General features: G+C 38.6%; 1 protein-coding gene across 1 annotated transcript in view; it reads right to left on the reverse strand.

Moving 5' to 3' along the window:
- The window catches only part of LOC125229918 (DCN1-like protein 4), a 373938-nt gene that overhangs the window by 46488 nt on the left and 315118 nt on the right, over positions 1–12332 (reverse strand). The window lies entirely within an intron of this gene.

The following is a 12332-nucleotide window of genomic DNA, read 5'->3' on the forward strand; positions in this document are numbered from 1 at the left end:
TATAAAAAAAGGTCTACACTAAGAGTGTCGCGTCTAGGTGGTCATTGGTCAAGTCTTACTCTATGACACGGTACCTCCCCACGCATGCGCCGCGCGCTGCCGGCCGGAGCACAGACTTTGTTTGGGGTGTAATTTCTAGTATGTTAGTACATAGTAATTCAATGGATGAATTGTACTTCTGTGAACTGTTTTCGATATACTTAATCGAATATATGATGTAAATTTTTCTTTACTACAATGCAAGTGTTTGAGTACCAAGTTAAAAATTTCACTTTCTTTTTGCCGGTTTCATACAAAAATATCGTTTGACTGTCTCTTTTTTTGGGTAATATCAATATATTATTAAATTAAAACGGGACTTAATCGCGTAAAACTTACGTTTTATATTTAACCCGACGATTCGGATATGACAGTAAGTCCCGTTTTAATTTAATAATATGAGTGAAGATCGTGTTAGTTTAAATCAATATAATATCAATATTTATATGGAAACGGATTAAGTCGCGTATAATCTTCTTCCTCTAAGAATTACAATGTAAGTATTTTTGCATTCATTTTGATCAGAGCACAACACAACAGTTCAAAAATCAGTCTACCAGAGCTTCTGAGTTCCGTCGCCGACGACGGGTGACCAAGGGTCAGAAAACCCACGCACCCGCGACCGACAGCGTGTGGCACAGCGGCACATGCGGCTCACATCCAAACGCCGCCGGGCGCGTGTGACGGGCCAGAGAAATCAGGCCCCGTAGCCGAATGGCATTTCTCCGACGCCAAACGAAAGCGATACGCCGCTGGCTCTGTCGCGCCAATCCGCAAGCGCGATAGAGATAGATATCTACTAGCGCTTCGTTTCGTGAGCGTTTCGTGAGCGATTGTGCCATTCGGCTATAGCCACCCAGGGCCTTAGGGCTAGGTGATTATCGCCGCGCCGCAGAGGACGCGCTGAGGGGGGGGCGGTGCCTACAGCAGTTGTAGTTGTATGCATACCTAGCTCACGCACACAGACGCGTCCGCTGGCGCCGCCAGGGGCGGCTCACTCCGCTATCCTATCGCCGCGCTACAAGTATATCCTGGCGGCCGCGAGCTGTGGCCGCGAGTTCGCGGCCTATTCAGGAGTGGCGCACATTCTCACGGAATGCACGTTCGCACTTTTTATTGTTACTTTACGTCGCGAGGTTTTTTAAGCGATGTCCGCGGGTGGAATGGCTAATAATACTTAATTAAATAGACATATTGAATAAAATAAATACCAAAAGATATTCTTATACAGATCTACTACTGATTAAGTCCCACGGAAAAGTTCAATAAGGCTTGTGATGTTGGAACCTTGAGCAAAAATATATAAATACAGCGTATATACCTAGAAAGTACTCAAGACTTGAATATAATAATATAACATTTAATGTGAGTATTAATTCGTTTGGATCCATTGGTAACCCTATCACCGGACGCCGCGCACGTGCGGCTCGTTTCTTTGTAAGAATGTTGTAGGTATTTAAAAAGGCGGCATTTCGGAAACATCAAAGCAGTGGGCCTTCTTTACTTGTGCTATTATATATACTGTGGCGCCGCGCCGGTGTCCACGTGCGCTCTCTGCAGTGTGCGCTGCCGCTGCCACGAAACGTTTACCTACTCCGTGTAATACTGATAAAAGAAAGTATTGACATGAATTCACACGTTTCGGAAATGACTGTAGGTATTTTAAATATTTTAGCACAATATGTTTTTTGCCTCTTATTGCCTATTATACAATATATACATACCTACTATGGCAACTCTATCACAGCGCAGAATATGCAGAAGCCACATGGTGGTCTGCGACAGAAACTCAATAGACATTTTTAGAGTTTTTAAAATAAGTACCTAAGTAGGTACGTGAAGTAACATGGTAAATTAAAAAATATCATTAGATACTTATTGCGAAGGTGTAAACAATTTCCTACGTTTTGCCACATATCAATAATTACCTATCTATATTAAATTCATTAATCCGTATACATTACATTTTTACAGTACGGTAATACTCACCCCGTTATTCATAAACGTACACTAAGTTATTAGTAAGTGTTAAGTAAAGTTCGGTTGTCCCTTTCCGACGTATTGGTGTGATAGAAAGGGACAAACGAACTTTATCGGCTGGATAACTTTAGTGTACGTTTATGAATAAAGGTGTTAAATTTTATAGCTACGAAATTTTACATAAAACACCTACTTTAAAATAAAATAAAGAATGTTGAATTTGGTTAACATTATAAAAGACCTCACGCAAGCTGTGCTAATTAGTTCGCGAATTCGTCGAGAGGTGGCGCTAAACACAATTATGCTCATTAGAGAACCTATAATACTTCTAGCCTAGCCCAGTCTTTAGACTTATGTAACGTAAAAGTACCTAATAGTTTTGTAGGTACGGAACCCTCGGTGGGCGAGTCCGACTCGCACTTGGCCGGTTTTTATTTTTGCACTTTGTTGGCGTGATTGATATACATATTGGTACCAAATTTCAGCTTTCTAGTGCTAACGGTTGCTGAGATTATCCGCGGACGGACGGACGGACAGACAGACATGGCGAAACTATAAGGGTTCCTAGTTGACTACGGAACCCTAAAAAGGAGGTGGTAAAAATCTTAACCCGTCACAGCGTTACCACACGGGGTCGCGTTGGGTCGGGGGTTGACTATGTGACTATCCTACCCTAAGAAACTACTGTTAGTAGATTATTACTACTAGTAACTACTGTTCCTGTTCCTATAAGTACGGTACATTACCAGACGTTAGGTCTGAATTGCAAATGGCGGCAATAACGATAAATCTGCCCTCGAATAATTAAAGCTCGGTCCAGATCTAGATTCCCGCCACGTTTAGCCTGAAAACAACAGCAACTTTGTTTATTGGGTGCTCCTTAATGCTAGCCATTACGGGGTGAGATGGGTCTTAATTTCTAATTTCTTCTTCTTCATGAAATAAAACTATGGAAACGGATTAAATCGCGTATAATGAATTTACAATACATCCCGACGTTTAGAACTCTTTACAGCGTTCGTGGTCAACGGGTGACTGAGGAAAAATTACAATGTGCAAAAGCTACCCACATAGAAGAAAATATTAACGAACCATGACCACAAATAATATAGACTTCTAAGGCAGGTTCACACACTATTAATAAAGCTAGTTATACAATATTAAAAAAAAATACCATTACTATGTTAAAAAAATTAACCAATTAATCTACCCAAAATTGACAAATTTTCTTCTTCTTCTTTAAATCTTGTTACCCTTTGCTGGCCTGTTGTAGGGCTTGAATCATACTTCTCCATTGACTCCGGTCTTGGGCAGTTTGGGTAATCTCCTCCGACCCGATCCCTAACACAGCTTTTGCTGAACAGACCGCCGCCAAGTCGATTTAAGGCGACATGGTTTCCACTTGCCGGCGTATCAGGTGAGGGCCACTTTGGTGGGCATCAGGTTTTCTGAGGATATGCTGATCCAATCCAATGAGAATTTCGCTCCTGGATTTCTCTGTGTGCAGTTGTTCTCCATAATTCATAAGGGAACGTTTGTGATTCGATTCTAATTTAGGCAATTCTAATTTATGAGGTCAATCAGAATGGCTGGTCTATGGATGAACTCTTAGAGCAAATTAAATTATTTTCATTGAAAATATTTTCACTTGTATTTTTTTGTAAGTATAGACTCTTTACTATTTTAACTATAAACTGAAATAAACGGTGGTTCGAATCCAGCTTTAGGCACTTGGAGGCCTTGGTAATTTTTTCTTTGTATAATTATGACATTTATTTCAGTCTATGGATGAACGTTGAAATAATCGGTCAAGCACGTGTCGGATGAACGGTTTCATAGGTAACGCAAATAAAATCTTAACAAATAACTCCTAAATGGGACGCAAACTCTATTCGACTATTTTAGAACCAAATTAAGCCATCCATGTTAGAAAGCGCCCATTGTAATTAACTAATTAAACCACAAAATCCTTTTACCATCAGGTGAAATGTATTATTCTGTACCAAAAACGTACGGAGCCATGTAAAGGGTTAAATCCGGTTGTCTTTTAGAGTAGCCTCATTAGTCTCATTACTTAACCCAAGGGATGAAAGTACATAGATGACCATATATCATTATGATCTACCAAATTAATAATACACATGTAAAGGGAGAAACAGAAATCCGATAAGTGTAAACATGTCATTAAAATAAGAACTTTACACGAGTCCTAATAAAGTTCTAACTTCAATAATATCGGGGTTACTCAATACCGGTACTAATACTCACCCCTCCGTTTGTTGTTCTAGAACAAAGCTTTCGAGAAATTATCTGAATTGCCTCTGTACGCGGTAGCGGCGCCCGACTGCCGGCTACTCTAGGTAGAATTTATGTAGGTAGTTAATTTAATAACCTAACCACAAAATAAAAATTTTGAAAAACCCCCGACCGCGACATAGGTGACCGATTTTCATGAAACATGGTTAAGAACACTCCCGACTAACTCAGCTTTGAGAAAAAAAAAACAATAAATTGGTTCATCCGTTCGGGAGCTACGATGCCACAGACAGACACACACACAGACAGACAAACAGACAGACAGACAGACAAACATCGTTTTTGCGTCGAGGGTTAAAAAGACCTGAAATAGGGAAGCTACTCAAAAAAACAATTTTGTGAATAAACTATAATTTCATTGTTCATGGTAGAGTAGGTATATGACATTTAACGTGTATTAGTGACGTCAATTGACGCCACAGTCAACTGACTATTCGTTTCCGTATTATCTCCTATTAGCACATACATATTTTCTCAAAGACAATACATTTCTACATTTTCGCAAGTATTTTTCCCCAGAACCCCAAAAGTCAGTTTTTTTCCTTCAAACTTATAAAAAAATCTAATTAACTTCATTTTAACTAAACATTCTCACCCCTTCAAATCCTGTTTTGCTGGGCTTAGATGCCCCAAGAGTCTTATTTTTTGAGACAAACTCATTTACTTTCCGCGTCGAGAATATAGATGGCGTTAATATACGGTTTTCCTTCACGCATCATGAACTCAAAGGTTTACCATGATCATCAAAATACGGAATGTCGTTTTACCCCTCTCTATCGCACTATATTCGAGAAAAAGAGACAGATAATGAATTTTCGGTTTTCGGCTTCACGCAATGTGACCACAAATAATGGCGCTGCCAGACTGTGACGGATTGGTTACGCATACGCACATAGGATTCGCAATAATTTGAAAAGCGAATTGCGAATTGCAAGTCCACATTACACACATATTTTAAACCAGTAGGTGTACATTGGCAGCGATTTGGATTAACCTCTTCACCTTCCCCCCTAACCTTCCTCCCCTTACCTAAAGAGGGGGGGGGGAGGGGGGGTTATTGGATGCAGTACCATGTTTCATGAAAATTGGTCTACTATGTCGCAGTCGGGGGTTTTTCAAAATTTTTATTTTGTGGTTAGGTAAGTTAGGTTATAAATAATCACACTCAAAGTACCTACGGTTACCGGCTGACTATGTTTTGTATCTTTTAATTTAATCTATTTACGCGTTTGAATGGCCCCGTTTGAACTACGGACACAAATATTTGATTTACACTTGTCCGCCAAACAAGTTTTGTAGATAACTTTTCGCTTCGTATTTTTAGAGCAAAACTAAACTTTTCAAACTTGTTGGAAAAACAATCCATGGCTTGAAGAAAGACAATACCTACTCGTACACTTTCCAATGATAACTAAATGGTGTTTTTCAACCTCCGACGCAAAAACGACGGGGTGTTATAAGTTTGATGTGTCTGTCTGTCCGTTTGTGTGTGTGTGTCTGTCTGTGGCAGCGTAGCTCCAGAACGGATGAACCGAATAAAATTGACCACCGATTTTATAAAAAAAATACCAGGAGCTACAGCAAGCCGAAGCATATTTATTTCAACTTCTTTTGTTTTAGGGACCCATGGGATAAATTGCGAAATAGCCGAGCTGAGTTAGACGTTTCACCATTAGATAAAACCCTAAAAATAGCTAACATTATTTAGCTAGGTTTCTGTGCTAAATAAACAAGGGTTAGCAAACTAAGTGGCAGCGGGTATCGGATTGCCTAGGGGCTAAACATCCGGTCACACGTACGGAATGTGTTGACTGTTGACTGTACTTAACACATTCACTGCACGAATTTGAAAATCGAGCACTTTAAAATTGTACTGGGGAGATTTATGTAAAAAACTCAGTTGCAGAATCATTGAGCTATCCATAGTTTTTCAACTAATCACCATTTTTATATGACACAATGATAGTGATAGCGATTTAACATGTCGAAAAAAATTGTAACAAACCACTAAAAGTACAAAATTTTTCACAAGGTTAGAAACACTTCTAGATATGAAGTCTCGTCAGAAGCTGCTGGAGATGTGTCATGTGATCATGTCACTGTCAACAAACCGTCAGATCTGGCGTCCTGCAACTGTATTAAATCTACGGAATCTCATGAAATGTACATGTACTCGTACTTAAATAGATGTGGAAGAAAAAGTAGCTCATCGGTCATCGTTGGCGAAGGGAGCCGTCTTAATGGAAATAGTTGGATCGACTAGAGCAAACGTTTTGGACAAACATTTGTTGAGCCAGCCACCTACGAATAAGCTATCACTTTAACTAGGCATCCTGTGGAAAATGGGACCACGAAAGGGGAAGAAGAGAAAACAAGACGGAAATTGCTCTGAAATTAGTTGTTACTAAGTATCTTTGTAAATATGCGTTTGCCTTTTATCAAGTTTCGGCAAAGCCCTTTAACATATGTGTAAAGACAAGTCTTTGATGTTTACTAACCTCCTTAGCTGTCACAACGTATAGTATTATCCGACGTGCCTGGCATCTTCAAACGAGGATTCCGTTATTTAGAAAACAAACAGTAGAAAAATAAACGAAATATTAATCTAGATTACCTTCGGAACGGCGGCACAATGAGAATTTTGTCTCCAATTCAGGTGTTCTTTCATTAATAATGAAAAATACGAGAAGGAAATTCGCAATAATAGCGTTTTCTTCAGAAAAATTAACGATGTGATGTGACCCTGTTTATACTACGCCCGAATGGAGGCAATAATAAATGTCATTTCATCAACGCTTTGGCACGTAATGAGTCGGCCATTTTGGAAAGGCCGCAAACAAAATGGCGACCTGGATTGAAAGGCGCATTTAATTTGAGTTGATTGATTGTTTTTCATTATGATTTAACGTGCCGGTGACGGTTTCAAGCTAAGTTATGAAGATCTGTATTTCAATAATATAATTTTGGCTGCCATTTTAAAGCTATAGGTAAGTGAATTACCTGCTCATCTTACGTGTTTCGTAAAAAAAGAGAGTAGAGACCTGAAACATTTGAAGAACAGCTTTTTTTAGCAATCTTCAGCAGATAAATGAACAAGAAACCTTGATGGCGTCGCTCGTGGTTCTTGTGCCTTCCAGTGGTTTGCTTAATATACCTAAAACACGAAATGTGTGCTATGATGTGTAATCAGTTTTACCCAGTAAATACTGTGAGATAAATATAATTATAGTATTTAGATACCAATGAAATCATTGAAAGCGATTAAAGGTCTCCGGTATGTTACGCCTATACTTCTCGACATTTGATAAGATAAATTATAAAATAAAATGCAGCACTGCAATTTATAGCTTTATTGTCCTACCTAAAAGGCACGCAGGTTGCACCGTTGCACGACCTATGGACGCCTACAATTTAAGGGGTGTCACATGCGCGTACGGATCATTAGAAACAGAATACACTCCCTTTTGCTGCGTTAAGTACACAGCAAAAAGGAGTGTACAAGTTCTAAGGAGGGTTCGGGTTGCCGACGACTCAAAGGACAATATAGACGGAACAAATCAGTTCCGTAGGTCCCCCCGTCGTCAGCACACCGCACCCTCGTTGAGTTCTGGCAGCCTTACTCACCGGAAGGAATTTGGCTGCGGTCTTCTGTAAGGCTATGTACACTTATGTTCAGCTGCAGAAATATAAAAAAATTGTTTGCAACTAGCTCTAACTACTAACCTAATGCTCTTTTCATTTTGATGATGTACCTACCGATGACAAAGAAGACGAGATCTGGAATGCTAAATTTATCGTCTTTATTTGTCTAATGGAGCCCAAAAGTTTATCTGCACTGAAAATTGTAGTTACAAATAAAAAAAAAAAACAAACAAACAGTAGACTCCCATCTGCCCTGGCGAATGGCGTTTGTTCAATTTTTCGCGTCAGTTGGTCGCAACGAAAAATTGTCATTTGGTTTAACTTGTGCTGTACAGTCAACAACACAGCTGTGAATACAGACAAAGTGCCAAAAATATGTATACACACCTTTATGTGCAGGCAACAGAATACATATTTTTGCTACTTTGTCTGCTGTGTGGTTGACTGTACAGTTGAGCTCATATATACAAGCCAGTGGACAAATATGTTTTGATATCGATGCCATATTTCAACGAACGGAGTGGCGCAAATGCATTGTGGAGGGTCGCAAAATTTGCGATGAGTTATGGTTTGCTGCACTCGCTGATAAGAGACAGAAGCAACGCCAAGGTGTTTCAGCGCCGATTTCCGCAAATTTCTCTTGTCAGTCCTGCGGTAGACTATATCGGTCTCGCATCGGTCTAATAAGTCATCAGAAAAGGTGCTCTTCGAATATTACACCATAAATCGTCTGCAACAGGCGTTAAGGCCAATGATGATGATGATGACTTAGGCTTACTGAAGCTTAACCTGTACCATTATTTTACTGTAGTAAAGACTTGTGTAAGCTGGAAATTTGTAGGAGAGTAAGTTCCCTTACAATGTTTCGAACCCAGTATCACCGGCTTCATAGGTTTAGGTTACAGATTTAGGTTAGGTAAGGTACGTAGGTGGTTAAGTATTAATATAATTTGCCTTAGCTTATGAATTTCATAAACATTTTGCAGTCATCACTTTCGCAATTTAAACGATTACACTTAGGTTACATCAAGTTTATAGTGACTAACTTACTGCGGACCCCCAAGGGGTGCGTGTACCTCACTTTAAGAAATCCTGCTATAATTACAAGATACAGCGTAACATCAACGTTTTAAAGTTGACCAAAAAGTCGTGTCGCCAAAGTTATCTTGGCAAAGTTTTTAGCGGGACAGCAGGGGGTGGCGACATGTCGACGTAACTGTTTTATGGACAGTAAAATGGTATATTTTTATAGATAGTTAAGGATAAAATAAATTAGGCGTGAAATTTTGAAGGAAAATTCTAGAATTCTTTATATTTAAGAAAGACACCGGCCCCACGTTTGGGTGCCAATTAAAAACTTTACTACTACAAAACACTTACTAGTTTCTTTTTTATGTAATAAACTAAAATAAACCAATAATTTCCTTTGTTACAGTGCTATTTCTTTTAGTATACTGCACCAAATGTATTTTTCCTATTTTTATGGTTACATTGGCACATTTGGCGCCCAACGTGGGATTAAGAAATAAACATATCTTCTTACTTGTTTATTTATTTTAAACTATCTAATAATCGCCAGTTGCGATAGTTCCCAAGCTTAAACTAAATCCGTTTAGGGTATTTGAATAATTATAGCTAAGCAATTATGTAACTATGAGACGCGAGTTGGTAGGTATTCTTTGTCTCCAATAGCAGTCACCAACTCACCACACAATAGTTACCGAAAATTAATTGGTAGTTACTGAAACTAATTACTTGTGTAAATATTACCGAAATTTTGGGAAGTAAAAGATATTACATATTCGTATAATTCGTATAATTATCTTCTTCGGGTTCAATGTCCTAATACAAATGACCTCCAATGAATTACAGGGTCATAATTTTGTAACCAACCTTCATGACGTGGCTTAGTGGTAGTAGCGTGCGACTTTAATCCGGGGGACAGGGATATAAACCCGAACTGCTCGCAGGTACTAAAGAGTTTTTCGTAACTTGTGTACTTATGTTTTCCAGTCGCTTTTCGGCGAAGGAAAACATCGTGAGAGAACTGGCCCCATCAGGCCTAGCTTGCTCCCTTAGTTAGTTGGAAGGTGGCATTTGTGCATATTCTTGGGGTTAGTTCCAAAGCGAATTCCTCCAGCCAGGAAAATGCAAGAAAGATGTTGACCTATATGACTAAAGTTATGGCTGCGCTGTACGCAACGTAATGATTTACGAACACACTTTTGGCGAAATAATCATACTTTACAAATGGAATCCACTTTAAAAAATGAATCTGAAGTCTCAAAGTCCCTGCATAAATGACAAATTCAAACGATCTCGATTTATATTTCACCTTTCATCCAAATAAAAGATACAAAACGTGACTGAACGCGAAATAAAACTTCAGGCAAAAAATCTACAAGTTTATTCAATTTGGAACGGGCACTGCGTGGCCGCACAAAATGGCGGCGGCTTTTGACGTTCTCGGTACCAGTTAGTGGCAACCATTTTGCTGGAGTGTACTCGGGAGCGTGAAACACTCTGTTAGCGGTTTATTTTATATGTTTTGGCTAGTGGTCGTTGAAATACGATGATCGCTATGGGTAGAAAAATACGATTGTTTACTTTCTGTTCGTATTTGTAAATAATTGTAATCCGAAAATAGCCTAGTTTCCTAGTAGTCAAGTCAGCTTCTTTTTACGAACTGTCAAAACGATTTGCTAATATGGAATTACTATGAAATACTGAGGAGTGACGTCACGGTCAATTCATTTACTTTATATCTTTCTCTTTGACTTGTTAAATATAAATTATGTTTAAACATAACTACTGTCCATATTTTTTTTCTAATTAGGTGGTGTTTTATTTCGTGCACTACATAAAATACGTATTTTATTTTAAGTTTAGGAAACTAGCCTATTCTAGAAAGTGGATTTTAGTCAATCATACGTTGATTTTAACAAATCAACTCGGCATATCAGTATTTTCAGTAAAACTTAATAAATGATTTCGCGGCCTTTAAACTGACAAAGTGGGTTTTTCTGAGGAATTTTAACAATTTCAATATTGGTAAGTTTTAGCTTCTTCGTCACGCTTTGCAGTCCTGTTAATAATTATATTAACATTTTGGTATCCATTTAAGGAATTGAAAATGTTACAATTACAAAACTGAGACTCCTCCTTTTTGTAACAAATTACGAAACAACTCGAGAGAATTCTTGAACTATTGCTTCAAAATTAGGTATATCATAGTGTTAAACTCGACTTATTTACTCAACAGTTTCCAATATATAATACCATTTAATATCCCGGCTCGTGTAACATAATATACTTCAGGTTCGAGCCCTATTTGATTACTGACTATCACAAGGCTTCATAAGATTACGCGAAGCTCGTACGGAGCTTACCTCAGGTAATATTGCTTTATGAGAATTTTAGTGCTTTATTGTAAACTAAGAGAGGCTTTAGTGTTAGGAAATTGATAAAGTTGAAACGGCGAGATAGTAATTATTACTTCCTATTTGAGCTTGGAGCAATATGCCAATGTGCCCATAATTTACCTATACATATTTATTATTGTTATTATGTCCTTTCTAGTTCTCCCCAGTAGGAACGGAGGCCGAAGCCAGCAGCGCAGATACCCTTTAAGACAATTTAATCTAGAAAAGTAATGTGACACCAACCGGCGATTATCCCTGTCCCCACTATGATAGTGCACCCAAGGATAAGCCCCGGTTAGTGTAAAGCTATTGATTATTGGGAGCCTGTTATGTATGTCCCACTTCTGGGCAGAGGCCTTCTCCCGCTTTTTCTATTCTTCCCGATCTTTGGCAGGTTCGGGATAGTTATTGAGGAAGCAATCTAAGTCGTCTCGCCATCGCTGGCGGGGTCTGCCAGATCCTCGCTTTAGGCTGGGTTGCCTCTCTGTGGCGATCTTAACCCACAGCTCACGCTATACATTTTTAGACCTCAAAAAAGGTAGTGAGTGTAAACAACACTAGATGCATTATATATTATGTATAATATCAATCCCGTTAGGTACTGATAACATTGTTTTCCTAGCTTTTCTGAATTATCCTATCCTAGCATTAGTAATAATGGGATCGAATTCTTCATGTTCAAAATAAAACCTTTCCTATTTGTTTTATTGTCCAACAATAATACCTACTGCAAATCAAAGTTTGTCTTAATTGTAGATAATCCTGCGGTTTCTGTGGTTTTATGTCTCTATTCTTAGACCAAATTTGGCTTTAGACAAGTATTTAAGTCATAGTTTAATCTTTAATCTTACTAAGGTTGTCTTCTTTTGTGGCGTTGTGTTCTGTCTTTCAAGAACATAAAGGCTCATTCATTCACAAACTCGCTTGCGATTT

Source organism: Leguminivora glycinivorella, chromosome 9 (assembly GCF_023078275.1).
Source record: "Leguminivora glycinivorella isolate SPB_JAAS2020 chromosome 9, LegGlyc_1.1, whole genome shotgun sequence".
Lineage (NCBI taxonomy): Eukaryota > Metazoa > Arthropoda > Insecta > Lepidoptera > Tortricidae > Leguminivora > Leguminivora glycinivorella.